Source organism: Dendrobates tinctorius, unplaced genomic scaffold (genome assembly GCF_039654945.1).
Source record: "Dendrobates tinctorius isolate UK_male_01 unplaced genomic scaffold, ASM3965494v1 ptg000064l, whole genome shotgun sequence".
Classification (NCBI taxonomy): Eukaryota; Metazoa; Chordata; class Amphibia; order Anura; family Dendrobatidae; genus Dendrobates; species Dendrobates tinctorius.
In genome coordinates, this window is record NW_027361732.1 from 10,330,492 (window position 1) to 10,346,760 (window position 16,269).

At 42.0% G+C, this 16,269-nt stretch overlaps 1 long non-coding RNA gene across 1 annotated transcript in view; it reads left to right on the forward strand.

The window, feature by feature from the left end:
- LOC141094603 (uncharacterized) overlaps positions 1-15,342 on the forward strand; it is an 80,028-nt gene extending 64,686 nt beyond the window's left edge. Inside the window, exons 2-3 of the long non-coding RNA XR_012233119.1 lie at positions 7,451-7,626; positions 14,366-15,342. This is a non-coding gene — a long non-coding RNA (uncharacterized lncRNA). The remainder of the gene's footprint in view (positions 1-7,450; positions 7,627-14,365) is intronic.
- The last annotated feature ends 927 nt before the right edge of the window (positions 15,343-16,269 follow it).

The window sequence follows — 16,269 nt, forward strand, 5'->3', positions numbered from 1 at the left end:
CCTTCTATTTATTACATCTATCAAATCAATTACTTTCCTGGTGTTGTCAGCTGCAGTCCACCCTTGCACAAAACCAGCCTGGTCTGGGTTAATAAGGGAAGGAATGATAGGCGCCAATCTCAGAGTAATACACTTAGCATAAATTTTGACATCAGTGTTTAACACTGAAATCGAGCGGAAGTTTTGGGGCACCTCCGGTGGCTTTCCCTGTTTTGGGAGTGTGATCACAGTAGCTGTCAGCATTTCTTTTGGGAAGCTCCCTTCATTTGCTGCTAATTGTAGGGTTTTGCATAAGTGTGGGCCTAAGGTCTCCTGGCAAGCTTTACAGTACAAGTTTGTAAGACCGTCCGGGCCTGGGGCCTTCACCTCTGGGAGAGAGTTAATAACTTTGGTCAATTCAGTCTCCGTCAAAGGTGCGTTTAAGATTTCTAACTGGTCTGGTGCAAGAGTTGGGAGATTAATGTACAAAATATACAAAGAATATGGGAGACATTTATTAGCATCCTGAATAGGACCTGTGCACAATATATACCGTATGGGAATAAACATGCGAGAAATAGGAGGAAACCACTATGGCTAAATAGAGCTGTAAGGGGTGCAATAAGATATAAAAATAAAGCATTTAGAGAATTAAAGCAAGTAGGTAGTGATGAGGCATTAACTAAATACAGAAGATTAAATTAATTCTGTAAAAAGCAAATCAAGACAGCAAAGATTGATACAGAGATACTCATTGCCAGAGAAAGTAAAAATAATCCCAAAATATTCTTTAACTACATAAATAGTAAGAAACTAAAAAATGATAGTGTTGGTCCCCTTAAAAATAGTGTGGGAGAAATGGTGGATGAGGATGAGGAAAAAAACAATATGCTAAATGACTTTTTTTCAACAGTATTTACACAAGAAAATCCCATGACGGATTACATGATCAGGGATAAAAATTCTCCATTAAATGTCACCTGCTTAACCCAGAAGGAAGTACGGCGGGGTCTAAAAATCACTAAAATTGACAAATCCCCGGGCCCGGATGGGAAACACCTCCGAGTACTGCAGGAATTAAACACAGTCATAGATAGACAATTATTTTGAATCTTTAAAGATTCCATAATAGCAGGGTCTGTAACACAGGACTGGTGTAAAGCAAATGTGGTGCCAATATTCAAAAAGGGGACAAAAACTCAACTCGGAAATTATAGGCCAGTAATTTTAACCTCAACTGTGGGTAAAATCCTGGAGGGTTTTCTAAGAGATACTATACTGGAGTATTTGGAGAAGAATACCCTCATGACCCAATATCAACATGGGTTTACAAGGGACCGTTCCTGTCAGACTAATCTGATAAGCTTTTATGAAGAGGTAAGTTCTGGACTGGACCAAAGGAATGCAGTGGACGTGGTGTACATGGACTTTTCAAAAGCTTTTGATACGGTGCCACACAAAAGATTGATGCATAAAATGAGAACAATGGGGATAGGGGAAAATATGTTTAGGTGGGTTAAGAGCTGGATCAGGGATAGGAAACAAAGGGTGGTTATTAATGGAGCACACTCGGACTGAGTCATGGTTAGCAGTGGGGTACCACAGGGGTCAGTTTTGGGCCCGCTTCTTTTTAACATATTTATTAATGACCTTGTAGGGGGCAGAGAGAGTAGAATTTCAATATTTGCAGATGACACTAAACTCTGCAGGGCAATCAATACAGAGGAGGACAGTTTTATATTACAGAAGGATTTATGTAAACTAGAAGCTTGGGCTGATAAAAGGCAAATGAGCTTTAATGGGGATAAATGTAAGGTCATGCACTTGAGTAAAACGAATAAGATGTATAATTATGTGCTTAATTGTAAAACACTGGGCAAAACTGACACTGAAAAAGACTTGGGTGTATGGGTGGACGACAAACTCACATTTAGTGGCCAGTGTCAGGCAGCTGCTGCAAAGGCAAATAAAATAATGGGATGCATTAAAAGAGGCATAGATGCTCATGAGGAGAACATAATTTTACCTCTATATAAGTCACTAGTGCGACCACACTTAGAATACTGTGTACAGTTCTGGTCTCCGGTATATAAGAAAGACATAGCTGAACTGGAGCGGGTGCAGAGAAGAGCGACCAAGGTTATTAGGGAACTAGGGGGTCTGCAATACCAAGACAGGTTATTACACTTGGGGTTATTTAGTTTGGAGAATCGAAGGCTTAGGGGTGATCATATTACAATGTATAAATATATGTGGGGACAGTACAATAACCTTTCTAATGATCTTTTTACTCTTAGACCTGTGACGGGGACAAGGGGGCATCCTCTACGTCTGGAAGAAAGAAGGTTTAAGCATACTCACAGACGCGGATTCTTTACTGTAAGAGCAGTGAGACCATGGAACTCTCTGCCATATGATGTTGTAATGAGTGATTCCCTACTAAAAAGGGACTGGATGCCTTTCTTGAAAAGTATAATATTACAGGGTATATACAGTAGTTTCCTTAATATTGCGTTGATCCAGGGAGCTAGTCTGATTGCCGTATGTGGAGTCACGAAGGAATTTTTTTCCCCAATGTGAAGCTTACTGTTTGCCACATGGGTTTTTTTTGCCTTCCTCTGGATCAACATGTTAGGGCAGGTTAGGACAGGATATGGGTTGAACTAGGTGGACTTAAAGTCTCCCTTCAACCTTAATAACTATGTTACTATGTTACTATGTTAATGCTTGATAAAAACAGATTTGTATCAGGGGCTGTTGGGCCATGGACGTCTGCTCTTGGATCTAAGTTATACAAAGAAGCATAGTAATCCTTAAATTTATTGGCGATTTCCCGAGGAGTGTATATCTTAGAATCGGGAGATAAGTTCCTCAAAAAGGGGATCTTAGTTTTAGAAGTTTTAATTTTCACTCTGGATGCTAGCAGTTTACCCACTTTATTATTTTGGGAGTAGTAATGGGCTTTGGTGATCATAAGATTTTTTTCATAATTGTGTAAGAGTAATTCCCGCAATTCCAGTCGGAGATCACGTAGTTTACACATTTTGGCAGAGGATGGGGCTCTTTTATTCATCTATTCCAGTGAACTGATCGATGCTATAAGGTCTGATAAGCGTTTTTCTCTTTGCTTTTTAAGAATATGGCCTATTTTAATAAAGTGGCCCCTGATAAACGCTTTATGGGCATTCCATACATGGAAGTAATTAGTGACCGAGTCCGCATTGAGCTCAAAGTATTCTTTAAGAGCTACTTTTGTTTGTGCCACTAAATGGGGTTTTTTTAGAATAAAGAGGTTCATCTTCCACGGGGAGTAAAGGGGGCACTCAGATTCTTCCCGAATAGACATCTTTATGGGGGCGAGATCCGACCAAGTTATTATACCTATTTCTGATGAGTTGACAATATTAAGGAGAGACTTGCTAACCAAGAATAGGTCTATCCGGGAGTAGGAGTGATGTACCTGTGAAAAGTAGGTATAGTCCTTCTCACATGCATGAAGAACCCTCCATATGTCATATAGGTCCTCCTGAAAGGCTAAGGGGGGGAGAACAGGCGGCCCCCTGGAGGTTGGGGTGGAAGAGTCCAGAGAATTATCAAAAACACAAATAAAATCCCCACATATGATTACGTGGCCCTGTTTAACTTTATTGATTCTAGTTAATAATTTTTTGATAAATCTAGTCTGCGCTTGGTTTGGAGTATAAATGACGGCTATAGTATATAAAACATTATTTATGGTGCCCACTTGTATGAGGTATCGACCTGCCGGGTCAAGTTCTAGATAAGTCGAGGACAAAGCAACAGACCCCTTGATAGCTAACATCACTCCTCTCTTTTTTTTTGAGAAATTAGATTGGACCACATATGGAAAGAGCCGATGAGACAGTCTGTGGGAGTCTTTCTCCAATAAGTGCGTCTCCTGGGCACAAAACACCTCACATTTAGCTGCGACCGCCTCTTTCCACATATAAGATCTTTTATGAGGGCTGTTTAGGCCTCTAACATTAAGTGAGCATATTGTAATAACCATATTGTAAACATACAGATGCTAGTATGACTAATGGGTTGCCCATTACACCTGTCAAAATTCCCTGCAAAGCGGGAAAATGCTGGACCCGATTAAACCACAGGAATGCAAAAAGATAGAAAAAAACAAAAACCAAACACAATTCAAACTAATAAAATCAGAAGTAAAGTCATGAAACAGACCGAGGACTGCACTTCGGTCCACAAAACCGCGGGGGGGTATATCACTGTCCGCGCCAACCAGTCAGGATGCCACCCTTGTTAAAAGATAGTAAAATATAGGTAATGATTATATCTTCAGCGCCTGTTTCTTTTTGGGAGGACTTTCTGTCTCCTCTGCCCTTACAGGCGGCTCTCTTTGTTTTTGAGGTTGTTCCTGCACTTGTATATCCCAGGTACGAAGCAAATCTCTTCCTCTTTCATATAAAGAGACAGTATGCCACGATCCTTTGTTGTTAATGAGCAATTTCTTTTGGAACCCCCACCTGTACGCCACCTGAGATTCTCTGAGGGCTGCAGTGATGGGATTCATTAGTCTGCGGAAGTGCAGTGTCTCTGCCGAGAGATCAGCATAAATTTTGATTTGGTGGAAAGGTGAAGACAGAGATCCTTTCTTTCTGGAATAAGACAGAAGTTCCTCTTTAATATGATAGCAATTAATGCGTGCAACAATATCCCTCAGAACAGTGTCTGGCAAGTGGCTTGGACGAGATACTCTGTGCGCTCGATCAATAATTAGCTCATATGGTGAACAGGAGGGGACCACCGCTTGGATTAAATCTTGTACATAGCCCCTCAGCTCAGAGGGTGTGGTGGTTTCTGGTACACCCCTTAACTTCAGGTTGTTCCTGCGGTTATGATCCTCCAAGTCCACAAGTTTATTATATATGGCTTCTATGTCTTCTGCCATTTCATTGTGAGAGTCAATAAGGTTGTTATGGGAAGATGCAAATTCTCCCATTTTGTCCTCTACATGGGACACTCTCTCCTCCACCTCCTGAATGTGAGATGTAACAGGTTTTAACATTAAAGAAAAGTCCTTTAGCATTGCGGTGCTAAAAGCCATCAGCATATCTTTAATGAAAGTTCCTGAAGCAGGGAGATCTGTTGTAGGAAGTTTCTGTAATACTGCAAGAGATTTACAATTGTCCCCTCCAGAATCCCCTTTCTCTGCAACATCTCTCTTGTTATTCTGGGAGAGCAGGGGAGGTGTGCATTGCTGCATATCCATCCGCCGGCCTGCTGTAACTAAATTTCCCTCGTGTCCCTCCGTAAGTGGGGAAAATCTAGATCCTGGTGTTGGACCCGGACCCCGGAGACAAGGTGAGGTGGGTGTTGCCTCATCCTGCACCGCAGCGGTGGTCTTTGCTGGGCACAGGGGTAGTGGAGAGGGGGACTCTCCTGAGGAGCAGGAGACTCTGCTTACTGAGGGTCCATCTTGCCTGGTATCCCCGTTGAAGAAAATCTCCAATTTGCTTTGGTTTTTGAGATTTCTCTTACCCCTTGTCATCTTGCCAGTGATCAGTGAGGATTCGGGCAGCCGGGTGGGTTAATTAATATGCAGGAAAGGCTCTGAAATTGTCGCTTTGCAGGGTCTCAGGGAAGGAGCATTCAGCTCATGCAACTGGCACCCTAGGCATCCAGGCCACGCCCCCCGGAATAACCATGATTTTTAAGGGCCTGTCACACTAAGCGATATCGCTAGCAATATCGCTATAACGTCACTGGTTTTGTGACGTAGCAGCGATATTGTTAGCGATATCGCTATGTCTGATACCTCCGACCGCTGGTTATCGCTGATCGCGCAAGAACGTCCTGAGCTGTTTCTCGTCATCAGCTTCCTGCTGGGGCTTCCTGCTGTGACGACAAGCGACGCGTGGACGCGGACGGGAGGACGTCAGGATCGCCTCGTCTGACAGGTAAGTAACGACCCCCGACCCCTGCGATGTCGCTGGTGAGATCTGCCTGTGTGGCAGCTCACTAGTGACCACTTAGCGATGTACCAGCGATCCTGACCGCGTCATATCGCTGGTGGGGATCGCTGGTACATCGCTAAGTGTGACAGTACCTTTAATCACAGCTTTCATGCGTCTTGGCATGCCTTCCACCAATCTTTCACACTGCTTTTGGGTGACCTTATGCCACTCCTGGTACAAAAATGTAAGCAGTTCTTCTTTGTTTTTGTTTGATAGCTTGTGACTATCCATCTTCCTCTTGATTACATTCCAGAAGTTTTCAATGGGGTTCAGGTCAGGAGAATGAGCTGCCTAGGACAGGGTTTTGATGTGGTGGTCTCTTAATTTTTGGCAGGAGACCTGTGGACAGTCCATGCATCTCAGTGGCCTTAGGCCGGGATCAGACATGCGAGAAACTGCACGAATCTCACATCTCAATACTCGGCACTTGGGACCGGAGTGTGCGGCTGCATAGAAAGACATGCAGCCACACACTCCGTCCCAAGTGCAGGGTATTGAGATGCGAGACTTGTGCGAGTCATCTCCCTGCAACCTGATAAGCTTTCTACAGGTTATTGTAAGGATTTCATATCATTTATATTTCTCGTTTCAAATTAAAATACAATCAAATAATGTTTTAATTGTGTGTACATATCAAATGCAATGGATAGGATGTATGTAGCTATTATACACAGTGAAAAACAAATATTTACTGGCACCACATTCCTGGGTAAGTTACATATCTTGATGTAAGAGACATTACGCCTACATTGATTTTTTTTTTAACAGACTGCAATCAAAGATTATGTTCTGTTCATTTCATCATTCATTGTGTTTCATAAAGATCTTTGAATGTCGCCTGCTTCCTACATGTCGGCTCAGCATTTCTGCAGAATGCCAGCAATGTCCTGGAGCTTTATAACTGTTTGGATATGGAATGCTTTGTTGTTCTTGGTCGGTAATCTATTTATAAGAACATGAAAAAGGCCGATAATTAAAGTGCAGCCAGTGTTCATATCAGTGTATACTGGATTGTTAAAATGCCCTGACCCTTATATTTAAGAAAATGTACTACCTAGAGAACATTAGCAGGCCAATGAAACTTGATGAAAAATAGGCACATTTAGGTCCAATGGTTACAAGGAATGATACATGTTAGATGAAGGCTTATTATTGAACGGATAATAAATGTAAATAATTTAGTATTCTGAAATAGCATTACATCTTAGCTATATTTCCAGGCAGGCAGGGCTTTTCAGCAAAGTCTTTTAGAATAAAAGATTTTAGATTCTGTGAATCTAGAGATGTCGATCAAGTTACAAGTCGCAAAGATAGATACAAAACAAGTGTGTTGGAAGCTGTACGTTACTGTTTGGCCACACTAGGCGGTACACAGAATGCGTGTGCTTGGTTTGAACAGTTATTTTGTGTGACAGACTCCCTTTAAGCTCCATTAAGTCTCACAAAAAGTTTGCTTTATATTTTCTCAGACTTCAAAGAGTTTTGCTATGTTAACTTTCCCATAAATTCAGTGACAGCAATGAAATCCCTGGAGTCGGCAATAAAACATATTAAAGAACTAGTATTTGTCAGAACCATGGAAAATTCCATAAGCCAGGAGGAATGTGACAAAGGAAATGGTCATTGAAAACCACATAAGCAAATGGTATGATCTTCATTTGGAATCATAGATTATTGTGTTTAATTGTATTTTATAAAATTGCTAAATGTGAAGGCAAAAGAACAAAAGGAATAGAGTAAAAAGAGAAATGACTTCATTATAAGTCCTTATCAAGGAAATTGTTACACGAATAAGACACTTTCTTTCAAGGTTCCTAATACTGCTGACCTACAAGGTACATATACACACTGCATGTGTGTGTATATATTATATATATATATATATATATATATACAGTATATATATATGTATGGGTTGGGTTAGGAAATAATAATAATAATCTTTATTTATATAGCTCCAACATATTCCGCAGCACTTTACAGTTTAACAGTTTCAAAACACAAGTCATAAGTAACAACGTTAACAATACAATAATTAAAGCAAAATAAGACGACCCTGCTCAGCTTACAATCTACAATGAGGTGGGGGAGATACAAAGTGCAGGTGTGTATTTACAGTGATGTATTTACAATTAAGATCCAGCCATCTTGAGGGAGTGAAGGATGGATGGAGATAGTGAATGGGCTACACACGCACACTTACACTTAGAATGATTTTGATTAGTGAACGTGATAGGCCGCTGTGAACAAATGTGATTTGAGGGAGCGCCTAAAACTGTGCAACTTGTGGATAGTCCTAATTTCTTGGGGTAGAGCATTCCAGAGGATTGGCGCAGCGCGGGAGAAGACTTGGAGTCAGGAGTGTGAGGTGCAGTTTAGTGCAGAGATTAGTCGAAAGTCGTTTGCAGAGCGCAGCAGTCGGTTAGGCCGATAGACAGAAATGAGGGAGGAGATGTAGGGAGGTGCTGCACTGTGGAGAGCTTTGTGGGTGAGAACAAGTACTTTGAATTGGATCCTATAATGAATGGGCAGCCAATGTAAGGACTGGCGAAGAGCGTAAGCGTCCGAGTACCGATTAGCCGGATAGATGACCCTGGCTGCTGCATTAAGCATGGACTGGAGAGGGGATAGTCGAGTAACGGGGAAAGCATCACTTGTAGCTACAGGGTTAGAACTTCTAACAAATGGCCATCCATTTATATAAAGGGTTAGTGCACTATTATAATGTGCTGGTCCTCCGTATGATTTCTACACTGGGTAATAATCACCATAATATTAATAATATAATATAACTATTTTAATGCTTTATAAATGGTAAGGGTAAACTGTACAGCAGGAATAGCTACAATCCCATAAGTAACCACTTAGTAATAGAAGTACACAATTCAAGGTTTAGTGTCTGCCCTGATCCTGTACCTCTTTATTTCATTCAACTCCCAATCTTATAAACTGACTTGTATTCTGTCTGTTGACCATTAAAATATAAACCAAGCTTAACTGTAGGGAGAAATAAAGAAATAAGGAGACGAAACTCGCATGACTACACCTGCCAACTCAGAAACAGAGCAGAATTTTAATATTGAATAAATGATCAAGATTCCTATAGTCTTTACAATATCCAAATAATCTGAAGAATCCTTTAACGAGGACAATGAATTTGGAATATTAATGTAATAACATACTGCAGCCCTAATTATTTCAGTCATCTAATAAAATGTAATTGAATTCAGTTCTGCAGGTGATTTCCTAGGAAGTGGTTAGTACGCCACCATTAACTATTAGAATCCACCATTAACTTCCAAATACTTTACTGAGAGCAGAATAGTAAGCAGCTCCTCTGATATCGAAAGACTTCCTCAGAATTAAAACTAGTAGATAATACCCACGTAAAACCATTCTTCATTACAGTAGAAGAACCTGATATTGTGTTATCCAAATTGGTCAACTATTCTGGTTCTGGAGAAGATTATCCCATAGCCCCAAGGCAGCAGTGCATACAACCTGCTCAGGTGAACACCTTCCTTTTATTTTCCTTGTACCCAAAAGAGTATCAGCCTATGGTCTTGCGTACTTTTGTTCCCATACAAGTTATCTACCATGTAAAAATAAAGACACTCATACAGTGTCGGACTGGGGTGCAAAGGGCCCACCAGTAACCAACTCCAGGGTCCCACTTTTTAACTACAAGCAAATGTGATGACATCCTCATTCACAAATTAATATAACAATAAACTAGGTAGATTGATAAATGAATAAAGGGCTGTACATAGTAATTCAATTCAAGTAATGTATAAGTAAGTTTCCTCCCCTGGTTCGGCCCAAATGCACTCGGTTCCCCCCTCTGTCCAAATTGGTAAGTGATGATTTAAAAAAACTATTCTCCAGACGGAGATTTGATAATCTTACTTATAAACAATGCCAGGCGATCTCCCAATTACAGTCCTTGGCGGATGTAGCTTTTAAGCCGGCGGACAAAGGGGGGAACATAGTGGTGTGGCTCAACCAGAAATACGAACGGGAGGCATTTCGCCAACTAAGGGACCCAGACACGTATCTGAAACTTTATTCTGATCCCAGGGCCTCATTTTCAAAGGAACTCCAACTGATTCTTGAGCGGGCATTTGAGAGTGGCATTATTACCAAAAAAGTCTTTGATGGGTTGGTGGTCAGGTCTCCTAGGACCACCACATTTTATCTCTTACCCAAAGTCCACAAGGATGCCCTTGACCCCCCGGGGCGTCCTATCATGTCTGGTATAGGCGGCATGTGTGAACCTGTATGTCAATTTATTGACTTCTATCTGAAATCACTTGTGGAATCACTGCCTTCCTATATCCGTGACACGACGGACGTCCGGGCACGGGTCGATGGCATCCTTGTGGAGCCTTCCACTCTTCTGGTCACTGCTGACGTAAAAGGAGGTAAAGGAGGAGGAGGTAAAAGTGGCTGGGACCCTAGGAGGTAGCGACCATGCTATTTTAGAATTTTGGATAACTAGAGGCGGAAGACCTGTGAAGACTCAGAAGTCAAGGTTAGATTTCAGAAAGGCAGATTTTAAGGGATTCAGAAAGAGAATTGGAGGGATCCAATGGCTGGATATCCTTAAAGACAAAAATGTCCAGGAAGGATGGGAAATTTTGAAAAATGAAATTCTCAAAGCACAGTTGTTAACAATTCCGAAAAGAGGGAAGAATAGGAAGCATTTAAGGAAACCAGGATGGATGAACACAGAACTTAAGCACATGCTAAAAAGGAAGAAAAAAATGTTTATAAAATGGAAAGAGGGAGGCATATCTAAAGAAGAATATAATGCTGTCTGCAGAACCTGCAGGGCACATATCAGATTACTAAAGCTGAAAATGAATTGAGGCTTGCAAGAGATGTCAAAAGCAATAATAAAGGATTTTGGGGATATGTCAAAAGTAAAAGAAAAGTCAAAGATACTATAGGATTTTTACAGGATGAAAATGATGAAATGGTAAGACAGGATGTTGAGAAGGCTGAACTTTTAAATTCCTATTTTGCATCTGTTTTCTCTCAGAAAGGAAATGTAACATCAACTGTTATTCACTGTCCAATTAAGGGAATAGAAGAATCCAGGATATCTATAAACAGAAAGATAGTGAGGAAACACTTAGCTAACCTAAATGAATTCAAGTCTCCAGGTCCAGATGAATTACACCCCAGAGTACTGAAGGAGATAGCAGAAGAAATTTTTGAACCCCTCTCCATAATCTTTGAAAATTCTTGGAGAACAGGAGAAGTGCCAGAAGACTGGAGAAGAGCAAATGTTGTTCCTATCTTCAAAAAGGGGAAGAAGGTGGACCCAGGCAACTATAGGCCGGTGAGTCTGACTTCTATACCAGGAAAGATCTTTGAACAAATTATTAAACAACATGTATGTCAATACCTGGATAAGAATGAAGTGATTAAACAGAGTCAGCATGGGTTTGTAACTAATAAGACATGTCAGACTAACTTAATTTCCTTCTATGACGGTATCACTGATTGGGTGGATCAAGGAAATGCTGTAGATATAGTATATCTTGACTTCAGCAAAGCATTTGACAAAGTCTCTCATACAATCCTTATTGAAAAAATGACTAAGTATGGAATGGACAAGGCAACTGTTAGGTGGATTCATAACTGGCTTAGTGATCGGACCCAAAGAGTGGTCGTAAATGGCTGCACATCCAGTTGGAAGAATGTCTCAAGTGGCGTACCACAGGGCTCTGTCCTTGGCTCTGTATTGTTCAACATCTTTATCAACGATTTAGATGAAGGAATTGAGGGTAAACTGATTAAATTTGCTGATGACACAAAGCTAGGAGGGATAGCTAATACTAGAGAAGAGAGAGGATTCAAAAAGATTTAAATAAACTGGAGAAGTGGGCAGCAACTAACAGAATGGTTTTTAACAGGGAGAAATGGAAAGTACTACATCTGGGCAATAAAAATGAAAAAAGCATATACAGAATGGGAGGAATAGGGCTAAGTGACAGCACATGTGAAAAAGACTTGGGTATACTAATAGATCACAGACTGAATATGAGTCAACAGTGTGATGCAGCAGCAAAAAAGGCAAATGCAATTCTAGGATGTATTAACAGAAGCATATAGTCTAGATCACGTGAAGTCATTATTTCCCTCTACTCCTCTTTGGTCAGACCTCATCTGGAATATTGTGTCCAGTTTTGGGCACCATATTTTAAAAAAGACATCAACAAACTGGAGCAAGTTCAGAAAGGAGCGACCAGAATGGTGACCGGTCTGCAAACCCTGTCTTATGAGGAAAGGTTACAGGATTTGGGAATGTTTAGTTTGCAAAAGAGAAGACTGAGAGGAGACTTAATAGCTGTCTACAAATATCTAAAGGGCTGTCACATTGTAGAAGGATCAACTTTATTCTCATTTGCACAAGGAAAGACTAGAAGCAATGGGATGAAACTGAATGGGAGGAGACACAGATTAGATATTAGAAAAAACTTTTTGACAGTTAGAGTGATCAATGAGTGGAACAGGCTGCCACGAGAAGTGGTGAGTTCTCCTTCAATGGAAGTCTTCAAACAGAGGTTGGACAGACATCTGACTGGGATGATTTAGCGAATCCTGCTTTGAGCAGGGGGTTGGACCAGATGGCCCAGGAGGTCCCTTCCAACTCTACGATTCTATGATTCTATGATTCTATGACGTGGAAAGTCTCTACACCTGTATTGATCATTCGGTGGGTGTGGATGCTGTCTGCCATTTTTTGGGGGCCTCCGACCTGGATGGCCCTCTATGTGAGCTGATCCTTGAGTTGGTCGACTTCATTCTCACCCATAACTTTTTCGTCTTTAAGGATCAATTTTATCTGCAGAAGCAGGGCACAGGCTTGGGCGCGGCCTGTGCGCCCTCGTATGCCAACCTCTTCCTCGGTACCTGGGAGAGGGATGTGTTTGGCGACGGGGGTCCACAGGGCGTTTCCCATGTGCTGTGCTGGTACCGATATATAGATGATGTTCTATTCTTGTGGGACAGGACAGTCGACCAGCTCGGGGACTTCATGAGGTCTTTGAATGAAAATACTTGCAACATCAATTTAACATATTCATTTGATAATACACGTGTGGACTTCCTGGATGTCCGTCTGGAGGTCGATGCTGACCGGCGCATCCAGACGGACATATTCAGGAAGCCCAAATCTGTTAACTCTCTATTACACGCTACATCTGCCCATGATCCTGCCACTGTGAGGGCCATCCCGGTCGGACAGTTCCTCTGCATGTGGTGCATCTGCTCCACCGATGATAGATTTGAGAGACAGGCCCAGGACTTAAAAGATCACTTCTTGACTAGAGGTTATAGTCGCAAGTGTATAAAGTCTGGTTACAACAGGGCGAGATACACTCCACGCAGCAGTCTTTTACACCCTACCCGGAAGAGTGGAATGTCAGATGGAGATGGACCTATTCGGTTCATTTCCACTTACAATCATGAGTGGCATTTTACGTAAGCACTGGTCTATTCTTGAGACAGATCCATCCCTGAGGGCTGTCCTGGGGAGCTCTCCCTCTATGACACCACGCAGATCCAAGAACTTAAATGACCTTTTGGTACGGAGCCATTATGTTCCTACTCCCAGGAACTTCTTTGGTTCCAGCGGTCCGGTGCGTGGGTCTTTTTCGTGTGGGCACTGCCTTGCCTGCGCCAATGTCCTGCTCTGCTCTACCTTCAGTTCCTCAGATGGCACGAGGGAATTTAAGATCAGACATCGCATTTCGTGTAGCACCTCAAATGTGATCTACTATGCTACATGTCCGTGCCCCAAAATATATGTGGGTCTCACCACTAGGGAGCTGAGGGTGCGGGTACGGGAGCATGTGCGGGACATTGGCGCGGCCAAGGCGGTGTCTGCTTTGGCCGAGTTAAAAACGATCCGCCGACACTTTCGGCTTTCAACACCATTGTGATGCGGGACTGCTGAAAATTAGGGGGATTGATGCACTCCACATGGGCATCAGGGGTGGCGACCATAAAAAATCCTGGCACAAATGGAAGTGAAGTGGATTGTCCACTTGGACACCATGACACTGAGAGGACTCAATGAATTTTTGAGTTTTGCCCCCTTTCTTTAGACCTTATGCCCATGTGTGGATATTGGCACACTGGGTTTATGGACTTAAATTGTGCATTCCAGTGTGTGATTATCAGTTCGCTGTACTGATGTTTAGAACCTTTGTGTAGTTCCTATTTCTGTTACCTTTCCTTGTTGTTTTTTGCCTTCGCATAATCCCGTATCTCCCCATGGTTCCTTGGCAGCCTTTTCTTTTCTTGCTTTTAAATGTTTTTAATTTCATAAGAGTTTTTTCACTAATTTTAATTTTTTCTTCTTTCATATTTAGTTATTTAGTATACAGTATTCCCCTGTTTTGGATACTGACGTGGCTTCATTCTATATTGGGACTACTACTATCAAGTGTATGCAGCACTACATGGACATTTATACATGTTTGACCATCGGAAATTTTGCTGAAATTTTGCTGTATATTTTTCAAAATACTGCCATATATTTTATTTACCTCTGTATTTGGTATAAATCTATAATCAACTAATTCTTGTTGTTACGCGTATGCCCTTTGGCAATGCTATTTATACATTGGTATATGTTATTTGCATATGGTGGCTATTTTAACATTATATGTATTTTGTATGGCATGTATACTATTCCATCATGTATGTCTTTTACTTAAGATTCTGCTCCATGCATTTGCTGCATTTACTCTTTTTAAACCCCCCCTTTCCTTTTTCTATTATTGATGGCCGTGTGCATCGCTCCTTGCATCAGCGGCTCCACTTTGCAGCTGGCATCTATATCTACTGCGCCTGCGTCTGGGTCACAGCCGGGCGCGTGCGCCTTGTACATGATGCCTGCACTGCTCTGGCTATTTCAAGGTCCTGTTTGGACCTTTCCATCAGATTCCTCTTGATAAAGCAGCCTGGGGTGCCGCGAAAAGCGCGTCGGGGGTGGCACAGCCTGGTTCTCCCTCTTCTTCCTACCCCGGTAAGCTGTCTTGTGGCTATTTTTGACATTGCTTGGCTGCAGATTGCGGCCTGTTATTACATCACACCAGCGCTCTTTTTTACCGCCCTTGTGGTGTCTGATTTTGGATTCAGTGTCTGGACACTATTGCTGCATATTTACATGGTTTACTGGGTATATGTCCACAATGGGGATGCATACTGGGATAATTTTTCCATCTTGGTGGGAGGAGTTGGGCATTTGGGTTGATACTATCTGCATTGTTTGATTGGCACCTTGTTACGTACGTATTATCTGTAGCACTTTTTCTAAATAAAGTTTTGATAATTTTATATGCAATTTATCGCATGCTCTCGTTTCTCCTCCTGGATTTTACATAGTAATTCAAGTATATTGTGGCAAGTACTGCTCATATTAGAGTGTGGCAGTTTGTGGGCCAGTCTGAGCCTGAGTTCATACTACTGATTCCTACATCTTATACTCCTCACCTGGGTTGCTAACCATCCATAAATTCATGGAAAATCCACAAAAAATAAATGTTTTTTTGGGCCATTCATAATGTCCGGTAGAGTAACGCACCATTAGGGATGAGCGAGTAGTGAAATACTCAGACTTGCTGTACTCATTGCGAGTAGCTCCTATTACTCGGGTATTTTTAACGAGTAGCGAGTCCAATGTAAGTCTATGCGAAATGCGAGTAATTGGAAGAGAATGTGTGTGGGCGGAGAATGTGTGTGGGCGGAGACTATGTGCGCGCGGAGAATATGTGCTGAGAATGTGTCCGGGGGTCTGTGGGGCTGTGTGTGTGCAGGGGCTGTGCTGGCCTGTGCCAGGCCCTGCCGGACCTGTGTGGGGCTGTGCTGGGCCGGCCTCTGCCAGGCTCTGCCGGTGTTGTGAGGGGCTCTGCCGATGCTGTGCAGGGCTGTGACGGGCTCACATCAGCTGATGTGGCAGCTCTCCACAGGAGATCGTCGTGGGACACTCATTATTAATGGATTATGACGGAAAGGTGAGTATAGGTTGGTTTATTATTTTAATATTATTTGCAGGAGACGATGGCTTCGGGGAATTAGGTGTGTGCGGTAAGTATGTACTCTATGTTATGTGTATGTACTGTATTTATATGTTGTATAATCTGTATGTCTTTTTTTTTCTATATTCACCACATTAGCCGGATGATGGGAATACTACTTTCCCATCATCCGCTAATGCTGTCACTGTAGCAGGCATAGCCGGATGGGACAAGTAGTCCCATCAGATGATGCC